This window comes from Petaurus breviceps, unplaced genomic scaffold (assembly GCF_028583685.1).
Source record: "Petaurus breviceps papuanus isolate PSGF00001 unplaced genomic scaffold, PetGlider_PUasm1.0 213, whole genome shotgun sequence".
NCBI classification, from domain to species: domain Eukaryota; kingdom Metazoa; phylum Chordata; class Mammalia; order Diprotodontia; family Petauridae; genus Petaurus; species Petaurus breviceps.
Genome location: NW_027185860.1, coordinates 13514840 through 13541838, shown reverse-complemented (window position 1 = coordinate 13541838; position 26999 = coordinate 13514840). Strand labels below are relative to the sequence as shown.

Below are 26999 nucleotides of genomic sequence, written 5' to 3'. Positions count from 1 at the left end.
GGACTATAAACCACACAAAGTTGGATGTACTTGTCTACACCTTAGAAATCAAGGAACTCTCCCTCCTCTGATGTACTTTGATATCTCTGACAACTAAAAGAACAGTTTAATTTCGAAACCCACTAATAAGTAAACAATAAACACTGGGACATAATCTCATTCTCTCAGATCCATTTTCTTAGGTTAGGGAGGAAAAATCCAAATAAGACTTTCATGATTTGTTAAATGAGTATCCGAGTTATAGGCTGGTTCCTAAAACAACCCATGAGAGTTCGGCTCTACTGGAAGGACTGGCTCATATGAATAATTGGGCCAATTACTTCTTTCAACTCCACACATTGATCACCTCACCTTATGTCCCCATCCCTAACCCCTTACCAGATCTTTAATGAGTCAAACCACCTGAGGCACTCTGACAAAAAGTTTGCTAGATAGGACAACAGGAGAGGAAAGAATTGATCTGAAATAGGGAGGAAAAAATGAGAGAAGCAACCACTAGTACCCCACCTGCAACTATGCATTGTGAGCCCTAAGGCAATGCTTAGTGTGCGGAACAGGCAGGGGAGAGATGTGGTGGAAACTGCTGGCACATAATAATAGCCTACTTTCCTTTCTTAGCCTTGTCTTGTGTTGCCACAGCCTCCATGGCTTTGCTCATGATCTCTTTACTCCCAAGGAATAGCATCCACTTGATGGGTTTCAGATTCTCCTCCAACTCATACATGACGGGAATGTCAGGGGGGCAGATTCAGCTCCATGACTGTTTTTTCAGGCAGACCATCAAGATATTTGACAATCCCTGAAAGACTATTGCCATGGACTGCAACCAGAACACATTTTCCTTCCTTGATCTGGGGTATAATGTACTCATTCCAAAAGGATAGAATCCAGTCAATGGTGTCTTTCAGGCTCTAACAGGAAGGCAGCAGATCCTCAATAGATGCAAAAAAAGCCTTTAACAAACTGTTGCATTCATTCCTCTTAAGAACCTTAGAAAGTATATTAATAAATGGAGCTTACTACTTTAAAATGAAAAATTGTATTTATCAAAAACCATCAGCAAGCATTACCTATAATGGGGATAAGCTAGAAGTCTTCCCAGTACAATCACGGGTGAAGTGAGGATGCCCATTATTACCTCTATTATATAATATTTTACTGGAAATATTAGAAAAATTAGCTATAGCAATAGAAGCAAAAGAAACTAAAGCAATTAGAATAGGAAATGAAGAAACAAAACTATGACTGCATATGATATGATGTTATTCATATAAAATTCTAGAGAATCAATTAAAATATTTGAAATTATTAACAACTTTAACAAAGTTGCTGGATACATAATAAGCCCACATAAATCAGCAGCATTTCTATATATTACTAGTCTAGCACTAAGAGTTAGAAAGAGAAAATCCATTTAAAAGTATTGTAGATGATATAAAATACTTGGGAGAGTGTGTGCCAAGGAAAACCCAGGAATTATATGAACACAGTTATAAAACACTTTTCACCCAAATAGATCTAAACCATTAGAAAAATATTAATTGATCATGGTAAGGCCAAATCAATACAATAAAAATGACAATTCTCTTCACATTAATTTATTCACTCAGTGTCATACCAAACTATCAAAAAAAATTTAAAGCTAGAAAAAATAACAGAAGTCACTTGAAAGAATAAATGCTCAAAGATATCAAAGGAATCAATAAAAAAAAACACGTGGAAGAAGGTGGTCCAGGTCAAGTTTCAGAGTAAGGAGTAAATTGCTCTCACTTTCCCTTATTGACCTCTAAAAAAAGCCAATAAATAGCACTCCAGGATTCATCTTAGAAGAGGAGCGGAAGAGGCAAGACAGGGTGAGCAGGATGTTAGCCCAGGAAATTTGGAGAATAACCAAGGAAAGTCCATCTCATTTGGGTAAGGGAGGATCACAGTGCAGAATGGGAGATATTCCAGCAAACCCCACCTTAGCAAACCAGTGGGAGATCCTGAGCCTCAGGGTGGTGTAGCCGGTAAAGGCCAACACCTCACAGGTGCCTTAGCATAGCCAGGGAAATCTGCATACTCCAACTTGAAGAACCACTATGTGCATCAGTGCAGCCCTTCATGGTCAGACATCAGCCAGCATTCAAACCACCCCATGCTTCAGCCCAGCTCTGGGGTCTTTCAGTGTCCAGACTTCCACATATTTCAGTGTAGATGTGGGAAAATGCATAAAAACACCACCTGGCCTCAATCATACCAGACAACACTGCTAGGAACACAGTTCAGTATCAGGTAAACTGCCACACCCCTTCACACTCCAACTGCCATCAACTGAGGCGATAGCACACAACATCAATAACTAGACCTTGGTGGTCAGCAAAAGAAGCTTGGACAGTGGCCCTATGCTCCAGCAGGATAGTTCAACTTTATATTTGTTTATTTTAATAGACTTGTTTATTTACTTTTAGTTTACAACATTCAGTTCCACAGTCCCTTGAGTTTCAAATTTTCTCTCCCTCCCTCTCATCCCCTTACCCCTCCCCCCAGCCCCACGATGGCGGCATGCACTCAAATATAGGGTCTACAAATATCTTCACATTAATCATTAGTCAGGTTGTAAAGAAGGATTATAATTTATGGAATTATCAGTGGGAAAGGGGAAGCAAAACAAAACAAGAAAAAGAAACAGAACAAGTAATTTTTTCAATCTACATTCAGAACCCACATCTCTTTCTCTGGATGTGGATATCTCTTTCGATCATGAGTCTTTTGGAGTTGTCTTATAACCTTACATTGTTGAGAGTAGCCTAGTCTATTGAAGTTAGTCATCACACATACTTTGTGTGTGATTCTGTACAGATATTTCCTGGTTCTGCTCTTCTCACTCAGCATGAGTTTATGAAAGTCTCTCCAGTTTATTACAAAGTTTGTCTGCTCCTCATTTCTTATAGCACAGTAGTATTCCTTTACCTTCATATATCACTACTTGTTCAGTCATTCCCCAATTGATGGGCATCCCTTTGATTTACAATTCTTTGCCACCACAAAAAGAACTGCTATAAATATTTTTGTACATATAGGTCGTCCACCCACTTCTCTGATTTCTTTGTGATATAACCCTAGAAGTGGTATTGCTGGGTCAAAGGGTATGCACTTATTTATAGCCCTTTGGGCATAGTTCCAGATTGTTCTCCAGAATGATTGGATCAATTCACATCCACCAACAATGCATTAGTGTTCTAATTTTTCCATATCCTCTACAGCACTTATCATTTTCCTGTTTTGTCATCTTAGCCAATCTGGCTAGTGGGATGTTGTTTGGATTTACATTTCTCTAAATCAGTAGTGATTTAGAACATTTTTTTATGTGCTAATAGATATCTTTAATTTCATCTTCTGAGAACTGACTGTTTATATCCTTTGACCATTTACAAATTGGGGAGTGGCTTGTATTCATATAGATTCAACTCTATTCTTTGTATATTTTAGAAATGAGGCCTTTACCAGAGACATTGGTTGTAAAAATTCTTTCCCAATTTTCCACTTCCTTCTTAATCTTGGTAATATTGGCTTTATTTGTACAGAAGCTTTTCAATTTAATGTAGCCAAAATTATCCATTTTGCATTTTATAATCCTCTCTAACTTTTATTTTGTCATGAAGTCTTACCCTCTCCATAGATCTCACAAGTAAACTATCCCTTGCTCTCCCAGACTGCATACAGTATCAGCCTTTATACCTAGATCGTAGACCCATTTTGACTTTATTTTTTTGTATGGTGTGAGATATCGGTCTATGCCCAATTTCTGCCATACTAGGTTCCAGTTGTCCCAGCAGGTTTTTCCAAATGGTGCATTCATATCCCCAAAACTTGGGTCTTTGGGTTTATCAAACAGTAGATTACTATAGTCATTGACTGTTGACTCTCCTTTACCCAATCTATTCCATTGATCAAGTACTCTATTCCTCAGCCAGTACCAAGTAATTTTTATGACTGTGGTTTATAATACAGATTAAAATCTGGTATGGATAGGCAAGCTTCCCTAATATTTCTTTTCATTAATTAACTTGATCTTCTGGAACTTTTGTTCTTCAAAATGAATTTTGCTACCATTATTTTTAGCTCTACAAAGTAATTTTTGGTAGATTGATTGGTATGGCACTAAATAGATGCTTTAATTTAGGTAAAATTGTCATTTTTATTATATTATTTAGACACCGCCTTTAGCAATTGATGTTTTTCCAATTGTTTAGATCTCACTTTATTTGTGTGAAAAGTGTTTCTTAATTGTGTTCATATAAATCCTGGATTTGTTTTGGCAGATACATTCCCAAATATTTTATAATGTCTACAGTAACATTAAATAGGATTTCTCTTTATATCTGTTGCTGTTGGATTTTGTTAGAGATATATAGGAATGCTGAGGATTTATGTGGGTTTCTTTTATATCCTGCAACATTACCAAATTTATTTATTATCTCAAGTAGTTTTTTACTTGATTCTCTAGGATTCTCTAAGTATTTCATCATATCATCTGAAAGAGTGATAGCTTATGCTTTTCTTTGCCTAATTTGATTTTTTTTCTTTTCTTATTGCTACTGCTAGCATTTCTAGTACCAGATTGTATAAGAGGGGTGATAATGGACATCATTGTTCCCCCTGCCCCAGTCTTATTGGAAATGCTTCTAGCTTATCCCCATTACATATAATACTTGCTGATTGTTTTAGATAGATGCTACTTAATATTTTAAGGAAGAATCCATTTATTCCTGTACTTTCTAGTGTTCTTAATAGGAATGGGTGTTGCATATTTTCAAAAGCCTTTTCTGAGTCTCTTGAGATTATCATATGGTTTCTGATAGTTTTGTTGTTCATGTGATCAGTTATACTTATAGTTTTCCTAATATTGAACCACCCTTGAATTCTTGGAATAATGCTATCTGATCAAAGTATATTATTCTTGTGATGAGTTGCTGTAGTCTTTTTGCTAATATTTTATTTAGAATTTTTGCTTCTATATTCATAAGGGAAATTGGTCTGTAATTTTCTTTCTATGTTTTGTCTCTTTTCAGTTTAGGTATCAGTACCATATTTGTGTCATAAAAAGAATTTGGTAGGACTCCTCCAATTTTTCTGAATGCTTTGTAAAGTATTGGAGGAAATTTTTCTTTAATTGTTTGCTAGAATTCACTAGTAAATCCATCTGGCCCTGGAGATTTTTTCCTAGGGAGTTCATTGATGATTTATTCAATTTCTTTTTCTGAGATGGGTTTATTTAAGTAGTTTACTTCCTCTTTGGTAAATCTGGGCAATTTATATTTTTGTAGATATTCATACATTTCAATAAGATTGTCAAATTTATGTGTATACAATTGGGTAAAATAATTCCTAAGTATTGTTTTAATATCCTTTTAATTGGAGGTAGATTCAACCTTTTCATTTTTGATACTCATAATTTGGTTTTCTTTCTATTTTTTATCATATTGACTAAAGGTCTATCAATTTTACTGATTCTTTCATAATACCAGCTCTTAGTTTTATTTATTAATTCAATAGCTTTCTTAATTTCAATTTTATTAATCTCTCCTTTGGTTTTCATTATTTCTAATTTAGTATTTGATTGGGGATTTTCAATTCTTTTTTCTTTTTCTAGCTTTTTCAGTTGCATGCCCAATTTGTTGACCTCCATTTTCTCTATGTATGTATGCATTCAGGGATATAAAACTTCCCTTAAGAACTGCTTTTGCTTCATCACACAAGTTTTGGCATATCTCATTATTGTCTCATTATTGCCATTCTCTTGAATGAAATTATTTTTTGTTTCCATAATTTCTTGTTTGGCCCACTCATTCTTTAGGATTAAGTTATTTAGTTTCCAATTAGTTTTCAGTATATCCCTCCATGACTTTTTATTACATTTAATTTTTATTGCATCATGATCTGAGAAGGATGCATTTAATATTTCTGTCTTTCTGCACTGAATTGTGAGGTTTTAGTGCCCTCACACATGGTCAATTTTTTTGTGTATGTGCCATGTACCACTGGGAAGATATATTCCTTTTTATCCCCATTCAATTTTCCCAAGAGGTCTATCATATCTAGCCTCTCTAAAATTCTATTCATCTCTTTAATTTCTTTCTTGTTTATTTTGAAGTTAGATTTATCAAGTCCAGAAAGAGGGAGAATAAAGTCCCCCACTAGTATAGTTTTACTGTCTATTTCTTCCTCTAACTCCCTTAAATTCTCCTCTGGGAATTTGGATGCTATACTGCTTGGTGCATAAATGTTTAGTAATGATATTGCTTCATTTTTGATGGTGCCTTGTAGCCAGATATAGTTTCCTTCCTTATCTCTTTTGAATAGATCTATTTTTGCTTTTGCTTTGTCTGAGATAAGGATTGCTAACTCTGCTTTTTTCACTTTAGCTGAGGCATGATATATTTTACTCCAGCCTTTTTCCTTTACCCTGTGTGTATCTCCCTGTTTCAATGTGTTTATTGTAAACAGCATATTGTAGGATTATGGTCTTTAATCCATTTTGCTATCGATCTCCATTTTATGGGAGAGTTCATCCCACTCACATTCACAGTTATGATTACTATCTGTATCTTTCCCTCTATCCTCTTCTGTGCCCTCTTTATCCTTTTATTTTTCCCCTTCTCTCTTCACCTCAAGAGTTTTCCTTTTGACTGCCACCTCCCTCAGTATTCCCTCCTTATTAGCTCCCCTCCCTTTTCTTACCCTCCCCCCTTACTACTTCTTACCTCACTTCTAACCACCACCCTCTTTTTGATCCCTTCCCCCCTCCTACTGCCTGTAGAGTAGGATAGACTTTTATACTAAATGTAGTATGTTATTTCTTCCTCAAAACTAAATTGATTATAATAGATCTCATGCAATGTTCCTCTCCCTCTCCTCTTTGCCTCTATTATGATAGGTTTTATGTCTATTCTTGATAGAGTCCTATACTTAACTGCTTATGTTGTTCCCTTCTCACACCAGAACCAATGAGAGAGAAGCTCATAAAATTGTCATCTCCCTCCCTTCTTTCCCTCTACTGTAATATTTTTATGCCTCTTTGTGCGGCACAGTTTACCTTTTTCTGCTTTATTCTTTCTTTTTCTTCCACTGCAGTCCCTTTGCAGCCCTTAATAAGGATATTTTAATCATCATTTTGTGTAATGTATACCCACCCCCTGTATTTATCTATATCTCTTTTAGATGTAACCATAAGTATACAATGTTCAATATTAACAGGTATTAACTTCCCATATAGTTATGTAAACAGTTGGCTCTTATTAAATAACAAATTATATGTGTGTTTGTGCATTATTTCTTCCTTATTTACCTTTCTGTATCTTTCTTGAGTCTTGTAGTTGGAGGTTGAATTTTCCATTGAGCTCTGGCTTTTTCATCAGGAAGGTCTGAAAGTCCACTGTATCATTGAATGACCATCTCCTTGTCTGGAAGATTATGCTCAGTTTCTCTGAAGAGGTGATCCTTGGTTGTAACCCAAGCTCTTTTGCCTTGCCTCCTGTCCCTCCAATCTTTCAATGTAGAAGCTGCCAGATCCTGTGTGACCCTCTTTGTAGTTCCACGATATTGGAATTGTTTCTTTCTGGCTGCTTGTAGTATTTTATCCTTTACCTGATAGTTCTAGATTTGGCTACAGCATTGTGGGATCTCTTTCAGGGGTTCAGTGTATTCTCTAAATTTCTATTTAACCCTCTGGTTCTAGGATGTCAGGGCGATTTTCTTGACAAGCTTTTGGAAGATGTTATCCAGGCTAATTGTTTCTCATGAATTTTCAGTAGACCAATAATTCTTAGATTATCTTTCCTGGATCTCTTTTCCAAGTCATTTATTTTTCCATTGAGATAGTTTAGTTCTTTTTCTAATTGTTCATTCTTGATGTTTTGTTTGACTGAATGTTGGTGCCTCATGGAGTCATTAGCTTCAATCTGGTTGATTCTAATTTTTAGCAAATTATTTTCTTCAGTTTTCAAAGCTCCTTTTCCATGTTTTTTTTTTTCTATTTCACATATTTTCCTTTATAAAGAGCTGTTTTCTTTATTGTCATGTTTTTCTAATTTCATAATTTTGATTTTAAAATAATTATTCATTTTATCTTCTTCCTCTCTAATTTGGTTTTCAAAGTTCTTTTTGAGCTCTCCTAAGAATGCTTTCTATGATTGAAACCAGTTCATATTCCCTGTTGAAGCTTCAGTTGTGAATGTGGTGTCAATGCTGTCTTCTTTTGAGTTTGGTTCCTCCAGATCCCAATAACAGGATTCTAGAGACTTTGTTTTTGCCGTCTGTTTTTTACCCATTTTGAGTCAGAGCCTTAGCCACACCCTTCCTCCAGGGTTCCCAAGCCTTTACTGTCCAAAATTTTTCTCTGGGGCAATAATTACTATGTTTTCAGGGTCAGAGGGGGGATTGGAGCAGCTGGCGTTACTCTGCCCTTCTGATCACTGGAAGTTCAGACATGTGACTTTTTAATTTCCAGGCTGTGGGTTGGCAGTCCCAGGAGTAGCTGCTGCCATTGCCACTGGCCCTGCATATGTCTCTTACCTGCCTAAGTCAGATCCCAGTCCTGCAGTGATAGTCCTGGGAATGGCCCTTGGGGTTAGTGGATCAACTTGCAATCATATTGACCAGGCCTTATCTGGGCCTTCCCAAGCCACATCATCAAGGCTCTTTGCCCTTTGCTCTTTGCTCTTTGCCCCCTGCCTCGTCTTAGACTCACCACTGACAGTTCAACTTTATAAGTCAGGAAATAGGCAAACAAGATGAGCAAAAAGCAAAAATGAACACTAACCACAGACTCTTTTTGGGGGGACAGGGAAGACAAAAACAAATTCAGAATAGTAGAGTATTGTCACTCTACCTACATTGCAAACCACAAATGTGAATGTGAACTTGTCTTAAACCCAAAAGACCCTCTTGGAAGAGCTCAAGAAAGACTTTAAAAATCAAATAAGAGAGGAGAAGAAAAATTAGGAAAAGAAATGAGAGATGTTTAATATACAGTCAACAGCTTGGAAAAGAAAGATAAAAATTGAATATAGAAGCAATTCCTTAAAAATGCAATTGGCTAAATGAAAAAAAATCTACTGAAGAAAACCATTCTTTAAAAAGTAAAATTGAGCAAATGGAAAAGGAGATACAAAAGCTAACTGAATAAAACAATTTGATAAAAATTGGACAAGTAGGTCCTAATGACTCCATGAGACATCAAGAATCAGTTAAAAAAATTCAAAAGAATGAAAAAAAGAAGAAAATGCAAAATATACCTTTGGAAAAACAACAGACATGGAAAATAGACCAGGAGAGATAATTTCACAATTTTTGGCCTACCTGAAAGCCATGATCAAAACAAGAACATCTTTAAATAAATTACAAAGGAAAACTGTCCCTAAGGTCCTAGAACCAGAGGGTAAAATCATTACTGAAATACTCCACCTCTTGAAAGAGATCCCAAATTAAAACTTCAGGGAATATCATGGTTATTACAGAATTGTCAGGTCAAGGAGAAATACTGGAAACAGAAAGAAATAAATAATTTAAATATAATGGAACCATGGTCAGGATAACACAGGACCTAGCAACTTCTACATTAAAGGATCTGAGGGCTTAGAATATGATATTTCAGAAGGTAAAGAAATTGGATTGGAACCAAAAATTAACTACCTAGCAAAACTGAACATTATCTTTCAGGGGAGGAGATGGATATTCAATGAAATAATGTTCTTCCAAACTTCTCTGATGAAAAGATCAGAGCTGAATGAATGTTGAAAACAAAAAATAATAATTAATACAAAATGATTAACAAAAGATTCAGAGCTGAACAGATAGTTCAATCTTCAAATATAAGACTCAGTAACAAATATAAGATTCAGTAACAAATTAGAGCAAGACATTCACAAAAAAACAAAGTACAGCATTTTGAATGTTATAACTTCACAATTTATCACTAAAATGGCCACATAGTTTTCACCAAAGTGGTCACATAGCTTTAAGCAAAAGATAACATTCATTTAGTAAGTCCTTCATTTAGCAAATCCTTAATTCAATCATCCTTAGGGAAGAAAACCTCCTTAACTGACATAAAGCACAAAGTCCAACGTCTTCCACCCATGGAGTGAAATTAAGTCACAACATTATCAGTCACTACTAAGTACCCTCTTAAGGATTAGTGGAAAGTGACCACCCCCAGGTCACAAGAAAGTTACAATCTCATCAGTCAGCATTAGATACCCAAGGAGACCTCTTTTCATCTTCACTCAAGGTAGGCTCTTAACTTCCATGGTTCCTCTTCCATGGTTCCAGCTCCTACCTGAATCTAATCAACTGCCACCTGAGTTCAAAGGCAGACAGCTGCCAGTTACTTGTCCAGCTCTCCATGCAGTTCTTGTTCCATATTGAAGCTCACAGTATATAGTCCATCTCAAGTCCTTATTAAAATACAGGAAACCAAGTCCCAGAACGAGAAAGTCAGTCATTACAGTAACCACTAAGTTGGTACACATGGTTAATGCAGTAAACACCTACATTCCCAAGCCTTCAGAACAGAACAGGTTCCCTCAAGCAGGGATCCTCCTCTCTCATTCATGGTAGCTCCTCATCCTGGTTCTTGGAAGCTCTCAGGAGAAGTTCTCAGAAGAAAGGTCTCAGCAGAAGCTCAAGCTGGCTCTCAGAAGAAACTGCTACCATAAGCTCCATTCTCAAAATCAAAATCACTTTATCCAGCCTGGACCTCTCCTCCTTAGCCTTCACATCACTTGCTTCAAGAAGTTCTGACTCTCCAGCTTTTGCTTTTCTTTATATAAGATATTAGCTCCTCCCTGTTCCAGCCCCTTCCTGTTAAATCAGGAACTCCATCCCACTGTGGGATTCACAAGTTCAGGGACTTAATACTTGACACAATTCTGAGCTTGGAACTAAGTACTAAGTGACTGTTAGCTTGTCAATACAAGGGCATGGAAGATCTTCAAATTCCATTATTATTACAACTATATACATTTCCAAATGGGAAGATGATAGTTGTAACTCTTGAAAACTACATCTTTAATAAAACATTTAGAAGGGCTATACATAGACAGAGGGTGTGGGTATAAGTTGGCATGGATGTGATGATAATGAAAAAATAATTAAGGGGCTAAAACAGGATTGCATTGGGAGAAGAAATTTGGGATAATTGTGACACTAATACATTCTTGGTGGAGTTGTGAACTGATCTATCCATTCTACAGAACAATTTGGAAATATGCCCAAAGGGCAACCAAAATGTACATACATACCCTTTAATCCAGCAATACCACTACTAGGTCTATATCCCAGAGACATCCACAAAAAGGGATAAGAACTTATTTGTGCAAAAAATGTTTATAGCAGCTCTTTCTGCAGTGGCTAAAAGTTGTAAATCAGAAGGGTGTCCATCAATTGGGGAATGGCTAAATAATAAGTGGTATATGATTGTAAAAGACTATTGTTTTGCTCTAAGAAATGACGAGCAGGATGAAAACAGAAAATCCTGGAAAGACTTGCATGAATTGCTGTATAGTGAAATGTACAGAGTCAGTAGAATTTTGTACACAGTAACAGCAATATAGTGTGATGAAGAACTGTGAATGACTTAAGTATTCTTAGCAGTAAATAATCCAAAAGAATCCCAAAGAACTAATGATGATGTGTGCTGCCTGCCTCCAGAGAAAGAATTGACATTGAATATAGACTAAAGCATGTTATTTTCACTTTCTTTCTTTTTCTTTTATTTGAATCTTCTTGTGTAAAATGACTAATATGGAAATAGTTTACATAATTGCACATGTATAATATATCTGCTTGGTTACTGTCTCAGGGAGGGAGGAAGGAAAGGAGGAAAGAAGGGATAGAGTTTGGAACTCAAAACTTTAAATAAAAATGTTAAAATTTGGAAAAAAAGATAGATCTTCATTTCAGAGTCATTAAAAGCCTTCCACACATACCCAAGGAAATGTAGTCTCTTTTTCTTCGTGTGGTCAGTTCCAGAACCAGATTCTTTTCCATTCCTGGCATTTGTCCACAATATATCAGTTAGTTGACAAACTGTCTTTTTTCCAGTTAAATAGCAACATTTCTCATTTATTTTTAATTTCCATTATGTGAAGTTCCTGGTTCACTGTAAATTAGAAGGTTGTGCAATATTATGGATCTTAGTTTAATTAGTGAAAAACCAATTACAAATAGGAGAATCTAGAGGTACTCTTCATCTGTGACTCCCTCTTTCATTTGGACTGGGAACTGTCCATTTTCTATGATGATAGGAAACAACTTCCTTATAACCTATATGGCAGAATGGATAGTGTTGAAACTCGAGTCAGGAAGACTTGAGTTTAAATTTGACTTCTATTATTCACTAGTTTTATAATCCTCGGCAAGTCACTTAACATATGATTGCCTCAGTTTCCACATCTGTAAGGTAGGGATTATAATACCTTGTAGCGTCATCATGAGGACCAAATGAGATATTTATAAAGCACTTAGCACAGGGACTGGCACGTAACAGGGGCTATAAAATTATCATTCCTTTCTTCTTTCCTTTCTCCTTTCCCTATGTCTCTATGCTTCATGCCTTGATTAATATTAGTAATTAATGAACAAAATTAATTCAGTTGTCCTATCATAAAAGGAATTCTACATGATTTTGACATGAGCATAGGGGATATTTTGTTGGAAGAAATCCTCTAAGGTGTTTGCTCTACAGAACCAAGAGAACACTGTACATAGTAACAGCAACATTGTGGGGTGACTGATTTTGTTATGCTTAGCTCTTCTGAACAATGCAATGATCTAAGATAATTCCAGGCAACTCATGATGGAAAATGCTTTCCACATCCAGAGAAAGAACTATGGAGTCTGAATGCAGATTGAAGCATATAATGTTCTCTTTCTTTTGCTGCATTTTTTTTCTTTCTAATAGTTTTTTCCCTTTTGTTTTGATTCTTCTTGATAACATGACTAATGTGGAAATATGTTTAATATGATCACACATATATAGCTTATATCAGACTGCATATCTTCTTGTCGGGGAGGGGAGTGGGAAATGGACCACGGGAGGAAAATGTAGAGCTCAAAATCTTATGAAAGTAAATGTTGAAAACTAAAAATAAATTAATCTTTTTTAAAAGGTGGTTACTCTACTTAATCAAAAGACTTTCTTTTAAGTAAATAAACAATTGTCATTTTAGGATCTTATATTCACTATATTTTAGCCAATTATACAATCATAAATATATGATCTGGTATAGCATATTGTTCAGTAATGACCTGCTTAGTTGCTTTTGAGATTTTTTTATCAAAGATGTACCTGGTGCATTACTGTCAAAATTCCTGTCACAAAATTATAAATATATGAGTTAAAATTATTGTTATTTTCTGTGTTTCCTTTTATTTTGTGATAAATAATAAGAACTGAGATTCTCCTACCCTGTCTTTGGGAGTTTTCTTTTTTACAGATACCTTGATAATCAATATTTCAGTGCCTTTAGCATAGTTATATATCTATATGTGTGTATACACACACGTGTGTGTATGAAATCTAATGCAGAAATTTTCTACCTTTGTTTTCCTTAGTGTCACTTCTACTTCCTCATGCAACACCCAAACCCATAATGCCAACTATCAATTATCAACAACAACAACAAAAACCCAGTGAATCCACTGTCATTGATGGAAGAGTTGGTAATTTTTTTTTACAAATACCCATTTTTTGTCTATTTCTTTTTCTTTATCCATTTTTCATTCTTAGGGTGATACAAGATCTCTCACAAAACATTTGTTGAACTTATTTTCCCATTCTCTTTGTTTATTAGAATTAGAATTATTAGAAAATTAATTTCTAAATTTATACCAATTTAATGAAATCGTTTTCTTTCTTAGCTTCTGTTGTGTTTGGCTATAATATATCTCTGCTTGGAAATGGGATAAAGCATTTTTTTCTAAGGCAGTTTCCAAGCCCCTTTTAAAATACTTGTTGTGGCAATTGATTTACATCAGTTAAGTTACAGTAGAAATTTGATTGTTTATGCTGATTTCTGTATTTTTATTAATTTTCCATATGAAGCACTAAAGTCTTATTTAAAGTGGTTAATTTGGAGGTATATAAAATTTGACACTGTATCTTCTAAATTTTATTACATCTTCTGATTTGGTATATTTTTTAAACTATATATAAGCACTTATTTTGAAAGTGGGTTACATCAATAACCAATCATTTCCATTTTATTAAAATATAATAATTTTAATTTTGTCATGTTATTTGAGATTTACCTTATTTACCCTCTTAACAAAATTATTTACCTTATTTACCCTCTTAACAAAAATATTGATTATATGTAGGTATAAGGCTTCTGTAGATTGCATAAGCCTTTCTTATTTCTGTTTCTCACATTTTCCAATGCATTTTTCTTCTTCCCCCATTCCCATTTTTGTATTGAAGCCACCAAATATTTAAATATATGTTGATTTAATTTGGAGGGTTTCATCTTCCTAAAGGAGCTCTACCTCCTCCTCTTGTGCAACAGATGTTAGTTCATATGCTGTAATTATTTTCCTGGTGGTCTTCTGGCAATCATGAGCACTGCAATATGAGATGGCCATATGTCCCATGGAATGGGTTTTTTTTTTTGAGCTTTGATAAAGCATTTCTTGTTGCATAATAAAAGCAACTCTACCTACTCCTTCAATAACCTCTCCATGAGAACCTGTGAAACATGATTCCATTTAGCTAAAAGTTCCTTATAACTTCTGGAATCATTTACATAAATATATAAAATAGTAATTCTTCTAGGGCATTGCTGACTCATTTGTCACAGGAAAAGTATCCTATGCTTAGAGTTATAATAGTTAAGTTAGTGTTTGTATTCTCTCTTGAGACTATGTGATTCACAGTACCTTCTGAACCCATTTTGAGTCTCTCTGACATTGTCACTGCAAAACTGGAAAAAAGACAACTGGGACTATTTTGTATTTTCAATATTTTCATGGTTACTATCTTAGGAATTCATCACCAAGAGTCTAATCTACTGGTGATGAGCTTCTATATATTTACCTAAACTTGTCCTCAGATAGTAGATGTCTGTTTCCAAGTTGAAACTCCAAGCCTTTTCACCATGTTTGGATATGCCAGAGATTGCATTCAGCAATCTAGAATGTAGGATTACTTCTATAAAAAAGAGGCATGATTTAAGAATTTGTGGAAGATTTCTAGTTAATTTATTTACTATGTTGTTGTTGTTTTTTCTCTTTTCCTATGTTCTTTTATTATAATAAAAAACCATCATGGGGCAGCTAGGTGGAGCAGTGAATAGAGCACTGGTCCTGGAGTCAGGAGGACCTGAGTTCAAATCCAGCCTCAGACACTTGAAACACTTACTAGTCGTGTTACCTTGGACAAGTCACTTAACCCAAATTGGCCTGCCTTTCCCCCTCCAAAAAGCAAAACAAAACAAAAACATCATCCGGAATATTTCCATCTAAAAAACAAAAAGAGTGTCAGTGGAACAATTGAAGTACATTAAAGATTGCAGAAGGAATTCCAAAGGGGATAGAAACAAAGACATTGTGGGTTCAACAAATTAAATTTCAAATAAGTATTTTAAGAAGTCATATATTATAGAGATTCACGATTTCATATATAATCCTCTTTTTCTGTTTCAGCATGTATTGTTTTTATCACCATCACCATGGCTTCATTCACTCTCTCCTCAAATTCCCCTTTCAAAAGAAAAAAAATCTCACTCTTGTAATAAATAAATACAGTAAAGCAAAACATTCACACATTCATTTTGGTCACATATATATGTCTTAATATGTACCTGCAATCTGCAATTCTCTTCTAAGAGGTGGTTTTATCGTCAGTTTTCTGGAGTTGTGATTGGTCGTTGCATTGATCAGAGTTCCCAAGTCTTTCAAAGTAGTTTTTCCTTATAATATAGTGTAAATTGTTATCCTGATTGTAATTCATTTTACATGGTTTCCTACAGGTCTAGTCATGTTTATATGAATTTGTTCTGTTTGTTATTTGTTATGTAGCAATAATAGTTCATTATGTTATTATGTCATAATTTGTCCAATCATTACCCCAACTAAGGGGGAACCACTTTACTTTAGTCCTTTGCTATAACTGAATATGATTACACACACACACACAGATAATATTCTTGCCATATACATATGTTTAAACACATGTATTGGTGCATATATATGCGTGTGTGTATACATATGTATAAATGCATTTCTAAATTTTCCCTCTCTTTGATGTCTTTATGGACAATGTCTAGTACTGATATTGCTGAGTCAAAGGGTATGCATGTTTTAGGGATTTGTTTTTATCAAGAACAGATGAACCAATTCACAGAGCCACCAACAGTTCATTAGTGCATGTCTTCCTTCCAACATTTTCATTTTTTATCGTCTTTGTTCATCTAATAGGTGATGACATAGAAATTCAGGGTGCTTTTAATTTCTATTTCTTTTGATATTTAAATAATTTTTCATAGTGGTTTCTTTTTTTTCGTTTTCAATGGTATTAATTCTTTTCTTGTGAATGGCTTATCATCAAGAAAATATGAATAAAGAGTGAAGAGAGGAGAAGCTAGGAAGGAGTGTTGGAGATACACCAACATTTAGGGAGTAGGAAGTAGAAGAGTCTGAGAACTGATCAGACATGTTAAAAGGAAATCAAAAGAGAACAGTAGCAGGGAAACTCAGAGGAGATAGAATGTCCTGGAGAGGCTGGTCAACAGCATGAACATAATATATAGATGGAGCAAAAGAATTAGGACTGAGAAAAAATGGATATAAATTAATGACTACTACTATTTTGAAGATCCATCATTTCCCATTTTGATTCTCTCCTGAATTTTGATCTTTAAAACCTCCTCACCTGCAAGATGACATCAACTCTGAATCTTATACCTCCTTAGCTCCCCTCTCACCTTAGAAAGGATTGAGGGTGGACTTCAGAGACTTCCTCCCAGATGCTTCATTTAAGGGGTTTTCGAAGGGCAGCTATTTCATAATTTCCTACCTGGCTTCATGGTGGTCCTTATTCCTCCCCTCCTTTTAGCTTCTTTTTGTGTGTTATTTTCCTTTATTAGACTGTAATCTCCTTATAGTACTTAGTAAAGGTAAGTCTTCAAATCAACCTAGTAGAACCTGGTAAGAGCACTGACTCTGGTGTTAGAGATCCTGAGTTCCAGTTTTATTCTCGTATGACTAGGCAAGTCACTTAACCTGCTTATTCCTTTATTTCCTCATGTACAAGAAAAAGTAGGTGGACTAGAGGGTGACTTGTGTGGGCAAGGACTGACTCAGAAAGATCTTTTTTTGTTTCTTTTTTCCCCTAGGGTTGACATACACTAGGTGCTTAATAAATGTTTATTAACTAATTGAAAATAACTAGTTCTATGTAAATGCTACATATTGATTAAGTTAATAATCTCAATACACCAATTAAAATTTAAAAGTGGGAGTTTTAAGAAATGATCCTTTGAGTATTTTAATAACAATATTTTATGTAAACTATCAAATAGCAAAATAAAATTTTTCCATAAATTTGTTATCTCTAAAGTCAGAAATTAAAATACATTTAGTTTTTTTTCTGCGTGCAAATGACATTTAGACTGTTTTCTTAAAACTATTAGAAAAAACATGTTAAGAAGGTTCTGAAGGAAGAGAGTTCATTGGTTCCTTTTCTGAGTAGAGAGTGATATGTGACTGTGTCTGGGTAGAGAATAGTATTAGATTGTAAATTTCTTGAGGGTAGGGATTGGAGTTTTTGTTTGTTTTTTGCTTTTGTTTTGTCTCTTTTTGTATCCTCAGCACTTAGCATGGTTCCTGGCACATTTTAAGTACTTAATAAATGTTTATTTATGAATTGATGGAATTGAAGGTGCAAAAGGGTTCCCTAAGTCTTATTTAGCAGGTATCGGAAAGATTACAAGACACTCTTGAATTTTAAGTGCTATATAGCATAAATTCAGTTTGAAACAGCAAATTTCTCAATTCATTTTCTGTTTCACATAGAAAAGACATAAAATAGTACTGCACAAAACTTCTTTATACCACCTAAAAATTATTTAACAAGTTAAAATGAATAGGAAAATTATGAATTATACTTGCCTGGAACTTCACCAGAGAGTAAGATTTAAAAAGGAAAAAAAATGTCAAAAATGAATTTTGGACTTTGCCAAATGCAACCCTTCAAAGTAAATAGTTTGAAACATTTGCCAAAGTGAAATGGAGTTGATTTTGCACATCCCTAATAATCACTGTGGCTGTATTTTCAAGAAGTTCCTAAGGAAAATGTGGTCCTGATACATCCTCTTCCCTACCCCTGTTATTAATTTTCTTAGAAACTGTTGTTTAACCTATTTTTGTTTATGGTTTTCCTCATAAAAAATTATTTATAGTCCAATTCAATTCAAGTATGTTCTTTGAGGGCAGAAATTGGTTATTTTGCAAAAACTTCCAAGGATAAACCTATGACCTATGAATATGAATATGAATAAATGCAGTGAGACAAATTTGTTTTTGTCTTCCAAGAAGTAATTTGCTTAAAAATATGAATAAATTATCATTTTTAGAGTATCAAGGATTAAAGACTGCATTTGCGTAAATAGTTATCTTAATAATGAGGAGAGAACTGGACTATTTTGTCCAAAAAACAATTGAGATAAAAACACATTTTGACCTTTATATAACTACATTAACCTTTATTTTTTCCTTGTTTAATTTTTAGAAGGACAGGGGAAATGACAAGTAATCAAATTGATATCAGGTATCACTGCCTCCTCCTCAACTTAAAGGAGTATCTAGAGCACGTGTTTTTTTTTTTTTTTTATCCTTGGTTGTATATCATGGATCCTTTTAGGCAGTCTGATAAAACATATGCACCACCAGATTATTTTTAATATATAAAATTAAATACATAAGATTAAAGGAAACCAATTATATTGAAACAATCATCAAAACATTAAAATCAATAAGTTAATGCACCCACAGTAAAGAATATTTGATACGTGGCATCTTTTACCATTAGAGCAGTTAAGTGATGAAGTGGATAGAACAATGGGCCTGGAGTGATGAAGACTCATCTTCCTGAGCTCAAATCCAGACTCAGACCCTTAGTTGCTGTGTGACCCTGGGTCAGTCACTTAGTTGTATTTACCTCAGTTTCCCCATCTGCAAAAAATGAGCTGGAAAAGAAAATGGCAAACTACTCCAACAACCTTGCCAAGAAAATACCAAATGGGGGTTATGGTTGGACACAACAGAAATGATTAAACTGCATTTTTAGCACTTAATAAAGGTAAATCTTCAAATCAACCTAGGAGAACCTGGTAAGAGCACCAACTCTAGTGTCAGAGATCTTGAGGTCTAATTTTATTTCTCTATGACTAGGCAAGTCACTTAACCTACTTATGCCTCTGTTTCCTCATGTAGAAGAAAAAGTGTTTGGACTAGAGGGTGACTTTGTGAACTAGGACTGACTCAGAAAGATCTGGTAGTTCAAGTTTAAGATTGATAGGAAATGAGACATTCATATCTGTATGTCACTCTCTGACAGGTAACAAAAAAAATGATTTACTTAACTTTAGCAAAGAATGGATATTCAGCAAGGATATAATACTGTTTCAGGTAAAAGATACTCTCACTTTGTTTTGATATGGAAACTAGGCATAATGATGTATTGATTCCCTTGACAGTAGACCCTCTGTCAAATCTGAAGGTGACTGACTCTTCATGGACTTCTAGGGGTCTGTAAATTTTCAGTACTCCAAGGTGGTGTGATCAAAGGAGAGGTGTTACTCCTCTGCTGGCCTGTGCTCTGGTCTGGGAGTGACCACATGCATTCTTTACTGTGTTTGAACTGTGAGGAAAAGTCTTTCTCCACTGCAGCCACAAGCTCTGCCTCAACTGTGCTCCTCCTCACCCTGTAGGACTTTGACCAAGAATAAAGCATGGGTAATGCAAGAGAATCCTGTCTAAACACCAGCAAAGAGATAACTGCATTCCCCCTATAATCAGCTACTCAATCCTTCCAATATCCTGTGGGTTTAGAGCTCTGAAAGCAGCTGCTGGTGCTGCTGCTACTGCCACTGCCCCAGGTTTGGGGCCTAACCATGCTCCTCTCTCACCCAGGTTGAACAGACCATTACTACTGACCTTCCAAGTTGTCTTTGGCATTTGTGGGTTGAGAAGTCTGGAAACTGCCAGAGTTGCTGATTATCATTCAGGCCCATGAGTCCTACTACAGTTCTGATGGACGTCCTGGTCTGTGCTGGCACAGGCACCATTGGTCTGAGACTTGGTGATTTTAAAAGGGTCTTTAATTAAATTTCATTAGAAGGATATGTATATAGAAGGAAAAGTGAGAAAGTTTAATCATGGAGAAATGAGAGAAGTAGGGGTAGAAAGACAGCTATAATCTGTCTGAATGGACAGCGTGAACAGAAGATTTAAGAATAAATGGTTTGGAAACTATTGAAAAAAATTAAAAAAGTATCAGGCTTCACTTTAAAGCTTAAGCAGCAAATAGTCTGCATTTGTATGATTATCAAGAGTCAGGTTTGGAGGGTATCTCAACGAAAGTTTCAGGGCTTACACTTTGGAATTGGACTGGCACTTAAACCTTCCCTGTCTCACGGAAAATGGGAAAGGTCTTTTGTACTGGGATGCAAAAGATAATTGAATTCATTCTGGTCACATTTTAAGTGAAATATGTCTCTCTTAATTTAATGTTTAAAGTAATTTATTAATAATTTATTACTTTGATTTAAGAATTTATTATGTTATTTGGAATTAAGACAAATTGTTAAAAATATATGATTTGAAATTTGTTAAGTGGCTGACCTTGAGCAGGTTATCACACACACACACACACACACACACACACAAGGTCTACCTCAGTTTATTTCACATGATTGTAAAGTGCCTAACACAATGTCTGACATAGGGCAAACACTATAAATGCTGTTATTATTATTTCCTTCATTAGGTGTAATGGCTTCATTCTTGATAACTTTATATGGAATATCAGATATGAACATCAGTATACAAAACCAATGATGATGAGATGCCTGATTTTCTGTATAATGTAATTTGGAAATGCATTCAACAAGATTATAGTCCCCTGATCAGTAATGGGTTTGTTTCAACTATTTGGCTTATAAAAGTATGAGTGTTAACTAAGTTTTTCAGCGTTATTATCTTAATGTTGAAACGTAAAATTGATAATTGATTACTGTGTGTGGGAAAGAGGAGTATGAAGGTGTGCAGCATGGTTAGTCTATTCCACTTTGCACAGAAGGTTGTATGGGTGAAAGGTATTGTTGCCCAGAACAGAAATAAGGGTAGATGGGGTGGGCAGATGGGGGAATCAGGCTCAGACTTTTCTCTGGGATCTTTATTGGTTTCCCTTATTTTTTAAACCTGCCAGGTTCTGGGAAACCATGTGTGTATGCAAGGTATTTTGGGTTATACAGTTCCTAAGCAATGAAACTAGTTTACTGAGAAGTTACCAATGTGTACATAAGATAGAACTTATTTTTAATGATTGGTCTTTACACAAGGACAAATTTAAACTTGAGAGGAAAAGAAAAACAAGAATGTTAAGTGAAATCTTGTATATCTTCGATTCCAGGTAAATTTTATGGCTCATTGTAATTCCATGAAAGGAAAAATAACTATATTCAACCCTAAGCTGTGACAGGCAAAACTTACCATTTGAGGTAAAAGCTCTTGGGACTGTAACTGATTTTATTTTTAGGTCTGAAGTTAGATATAGTTGCCTGATAGATCATTAAGTCAGTAGTCCATCATTTAAGCAAAATGCCACAAGCTACTCAGAAGGAATGTGACCCTGATCTATCACAGGTAGAGGTTTGTATCTGGGAGAAAGCTAAGAGAATGACCTTTGTCTTAATCTAAGGGAGGATTTTTCTGGCTCAGTTTCCCAATTATGTTAATTTTGAACAAGATGTTTTCTATCTGCCTGTTCCTGAGTCTGGTTATGAGGTAGAATTGTTGCAGTATGGAATGCTGTCAACTGTGACTCTTACTTGAAGTCAAACAGAGCTAAGTATGCTTTAACCTGCCATACATGTGTCAAGACATCAAAGACCAATTTGATGCTGATATAACCATATCTCTGCTTTTTCTTACTATAGAAAATTTCTATAATCAAAGCAAGTGGTCACTAGAAGATTTCACAATGCAAGAAATGTGAAATTTTGCTACTTCTAATCTGAATGTATAGCCATTCTATAGCCTAAACAACTTAGTAAATGACTATCTGGCCTAGTCATCTGCTTCTTTATAAGCATCTATATAAATATGTTTATATATTTGCATATACATACACACATATATACATATGTTGATACAACTGTTTGTAGGACCTGTTATTCTATCAATTACTGAAAATAAATCAGAAATATCTTCAGTTTGACTTGGGAAAGAGGTTTTTAGCATAATCAATTTTCTTAGATATAACTTATGGAATATTTTGTGTCATATTAATGGAAAAATCTTTTTCATTCATATTTACTACTAAAGTGGAAAATAAAACCTGTTTGTACTGTGCATCCTGTGGTACTAACATGTTTTATTATAAAGAACTGATTTAATATATGCTATTTGGAGCTTGATTGATTAATATCCTCCCAAGTCTTATATTATAATTGGAGTAAATTCAGTCTCTTATAAGTACATTTATTTGTGTAAACATGGAGCCTAGGGATGGAAAACCTCTCTCTGTAAGAATGTTGTCACTTATGTTTTCATATGTAGGTATGAAGCCTGCCTGTATCCTGACATTTCAGGGTTCCCAACAACCCTAAATGACATCATATTTTTGGTGGTCCATACAAAGAATTACCTGACCCCCTCAATCCTTCTTCCAGTCAAGAGAAGAATGTACCTAAGCTTCTTCTCTCTCTATCCCTCTCTCAATCTGCAGCTGAGGTCACTCTCCAAGCACCTGAGAAGGCTTAGAGGTGCTTTTGAGCCTGTCTCAGGCTCCAGTCATGTCAGATGGTTTCTTACAAGGCTATCTTGGACCAAGCACACCTTCTGCCACATAGAGGATTCTCCCTTAACACCCTAGGATGATCTTTCAGGGAGGGACTCCCAGTCCCCATGTCTATGCTTTCCAGACCCCCATCTCTTTAAGCCTCATGGCCACTGAATTGTTAGCTTCACAGGCAGACTAAGTGGGACTTCCCCAACATATCCCCCAGGTTACCTTTTACAGCATTGGAAAAATCTCAGCCTCTAAGACCTTGAAAAAGAAAGCTTTGTACCAATAAAACATGTCTGATTCCTTCAGGGGATTTCTGACAAGCCCTTCTGAGGTTTTGGATTTTTCCATCATTGTCTATAGCACTCTGTATGTCCTGTTAATCTGTTCTATGTTTGTCTTTGTGTGTTGTGAGTGAATATCTGCATGTAATCTGCCATTTTGTAAGTTTTCAAATGCCCTCAGCCAGCAAGGGAAGCTTCTAAGGGCTATAGCTAGATTTTTCTTTGGAATGTCTCTTTCTCCCCTCCAACTCCTCTCCTCTGATTGCAACAACATCAGAGGATCAGGAGCATGAGACAGTGTAGCGCCAATGCAATAACCATAGTACTGGGAGTAACTGTGAATATTCTGGCATCATATTCAATCACAAAACATAACAGATTCTCCATATAGAACACAGAAGCAACATATTTCTTCACATACCAGAAAACCAAATCCCAACACCACAAAACTGAATCCATCATAGTAACATAAAAGTTAATATGCCATAATGCATCAGAAAGCCACACTATTCTTTAGCCTTCCCACAAACCAACACTCACAAATCTAGCTGTCTGCTTATCTGCATAGCTCAAAAGCTAAAGCTAACAGATTGGTTGTAAACCTCCTTGAATATGTTAATCTCCAAAAGCCTACTGGAGAAAAGGATTCTGACAAATACCTCTAAATTTCAAGCATAAAACATACTCCTCTACTCCCTTCATCAATAATTCTCACCATCCAAGACACTAACAATTATCCCATCCTTTGAGTGAATCTGCTTAATATATTAGTAATCTCCTGCTGATGGAAATCCTCAATTATCTTCCTGAACTGCATTTGGCCTCCCTGATGCTTTCTTCTTAGTATGGGGAGAGCTTCTGCCCTTGTAAAAACCTCATCATGCAATATTGTATCATTTTCTACCCATGCACACTCCTGGCAGTGGTCATTATGGCAATTAGGTTCAGTCTGAGCTACATTGACATTCCTCTGGTCAGTTTTTTGCTATGTATATGCATATATATATATGCATATACATACACACACACTCATATATTACTTTTTGGAGGGGGGAATGTAGGGCAATTGGGTTAATTGACTTTACTAGGGTCACATGGCTAGTAGCTGTTAAGTGTCTGAGGTTGGATTTGAAGTCAGGTCCTCCTAACTCCAGGACCAGTGTTCTATTCACTGCGCCACCTAGCTGCACCCCACCTCCCATTTTTTGCTTTATCTTAGCTAAATTCACTTCTACCACCTGAGACCCTCCAACTTGCTCTTCTAAAGGAGAGCCCAAATGCTGTAACACAGAGAATTTCTCATTCAAAATAGTTCATTTCTTTTCCATCTGAATTTTCTATTCCATCAGTTTGTCTCTACTTTAAATATAATACAGTAAACTATTAGTAAAACCCGGCATCTTCTACATACTCCTTCCAGTTCTCTCCCTGGTTTTATTGGTATTCCTTGCAAACATGTTTCTAAATCTATAGGTTCTCCCTTATGTAACCTCAGTTTCCAGTTTTCAGAGAGCTCTGTACATTTAATCCACCCCCTTGCTAGGGAGGAATGAAATAAATCCTCCCATCTCAGATATTCATTTCTCCTCCTAAATCCCTTCTGCCTCCAAATAGAAGTCTGATATTTTGTGATCCCATCCTTGTCACCAAATGTCCCACCAACAAAAATATTCACAGTGCTGATGGTGAATGTGAATATGCCAGTATAGTTCACAATCACAAAACATAACAGACTGACTTTCCATATAGAAGATATAAGCAAAACATTTATTCAGATATCAGAAAACCAAATCCCCAAACCAGAAACCAGGATTCATCATAGTACCAAAAAAGTTAATACACCATACCACCACAGAAAATCATCCTTTAATCTTCCCACAAACCAACACACACAAGACTGTCTTCCTGGGTGTGTCCTCTCCTCCCTCCAGCTCTAACTGCTCTGAATTCCAGTTTCCTGTGGGCTCTGCTCCACCCTTCAGCAAACTCTTCCCATCACAGGCTCCATGTGATTACATTCAGCTTATTAGGGGGCAGGAAAGATCTTTGAAGCAGGGAAGGTCTTCAAATTCCCATAGGCTTATAAAGGGGCAGGGAAGATCTTCAAATTTCCATTACTATTGCAGACAGACAGAGAAAGAAAAAATACTTTATTTAGGTTATATGATTTTTAAAGGCAAATATAGGAGGGTAAGAGAAGTGTCAGATCATAATTAGAGAGGCATAAAAATGCAAGCAAGGAAAAAGCAACAACATGGTATTCAATACGGGGAAACTATTTACATCTCTCAAACCTAAAATGATACTTTTAGAAGGGGTATACATAGACAGAGGGTATGTGTATAAGTTGACTTTGATGTGATAATAAAAAATTCTAATCAAGTGGTGAAAAATGCATTGCACTGGGAGAAGAAGAACGGAGAGGAAGAAAAGGGTATATTGCATCACATGAACAGCCACAAACACCCATTACAGTAGAGGAAAGAAGGGAGGGACATGAGCATCATTTGAATCTTAATTTCCTTAAATTTGACTCAAAGAGGGAGTAATATATTCAGGTATAGAAATGCCTGAATATAGAAATAATATATTCAGGTATAGAAATAGGAAATAGGAGGGGAAAGAAAAGGGAGGGGAGATAGAAGGAAGGGCAGACTGAAGGAAGTTGTAGCCAAAAGAAAAACTTTGTTGAGGAGGGAAAGAGAGAAAGGAAAAAGGAAAGTATAAACAGTGAGAAAAGAGGATAGAGAGAAAGACACAGTTAGTAATCATAACTGTGCACTCCCATAAAATGGAAGAAGATACCATAGCACATTAAAAAAACATAATCATACAATATGTTGTTCACAAGAAAACACATTTGAAAAAGAGGGATACAAACACAGTAAAGGTAAAACAAAAACTAGAATAGAATATATTATGAATCAGTTAATGTAAAAAACAAACAGGGATAGTAATCGTCATCTTAGTCAAAGCACAAGAAAAAACAGATCTAATTTAAGGCGATAGGGAAGGAAACTACATCCTGCTAAAAGGTACCATAGAGGACAATGAAGTAATACCATTACTAAACATTTATGCACCAAGTAGTATAGCATCCAGATTCTTAGAGGAGAAGTTAACTGAGTTATAAGAACAAATATATAGCAAAACTATACTCTTGGAAGACCTCAACCTCCCCTTCTCAGAACTAGATAAATCTAACCACAGAATTGAGAAGAAAAGAGTTAAGGAGGTGAATAGAATTTTAGAAAAGTTAGATATGGTAGACCTCTAGAGAAAATTGAATGGGGATAGAAAGGAATATACTTTTTTACAGCTGTATATGGTACGTGAACAAAAATTTACGATGTATTAAGGCATCAAAGCCTCACAATCCAATGCAGAAAGACAGAAATGTAAAATACATCCTTTTCAGATCAGTATGCAATAAAAATTACATACAATAAAGGGTTATGGAAAGATATACTAAAATTAATTGAAGACTGAATAATGTAATCAAAAAGAATGAGTGGATTAAAAAATAAATCATAGAAAAAATCAGTAGATTCATCTACGAGAATGACAATAATGTGACAACACACCAAAGCTTATGGGGTGCAATGTTGTTCTAAGGGGAAGTTTTATATCTCTCAATGCCTACATGAATAAAACAGAGAAAGAAG

The 26999-nt window shown here is 35.4% G+C and overlaps 1 pseudogene; it reads right to left on the bottom strand.

The window, feature by feature from the left end:
* Nucleotides 1–374: 374 nt before the first annotated feature.
* Nucleotides 375–26999, bottom strand: part of LOC138165573 (uncharacterized) — a 37019-nt pseudogene continuing 10394 nt past the window's right edge.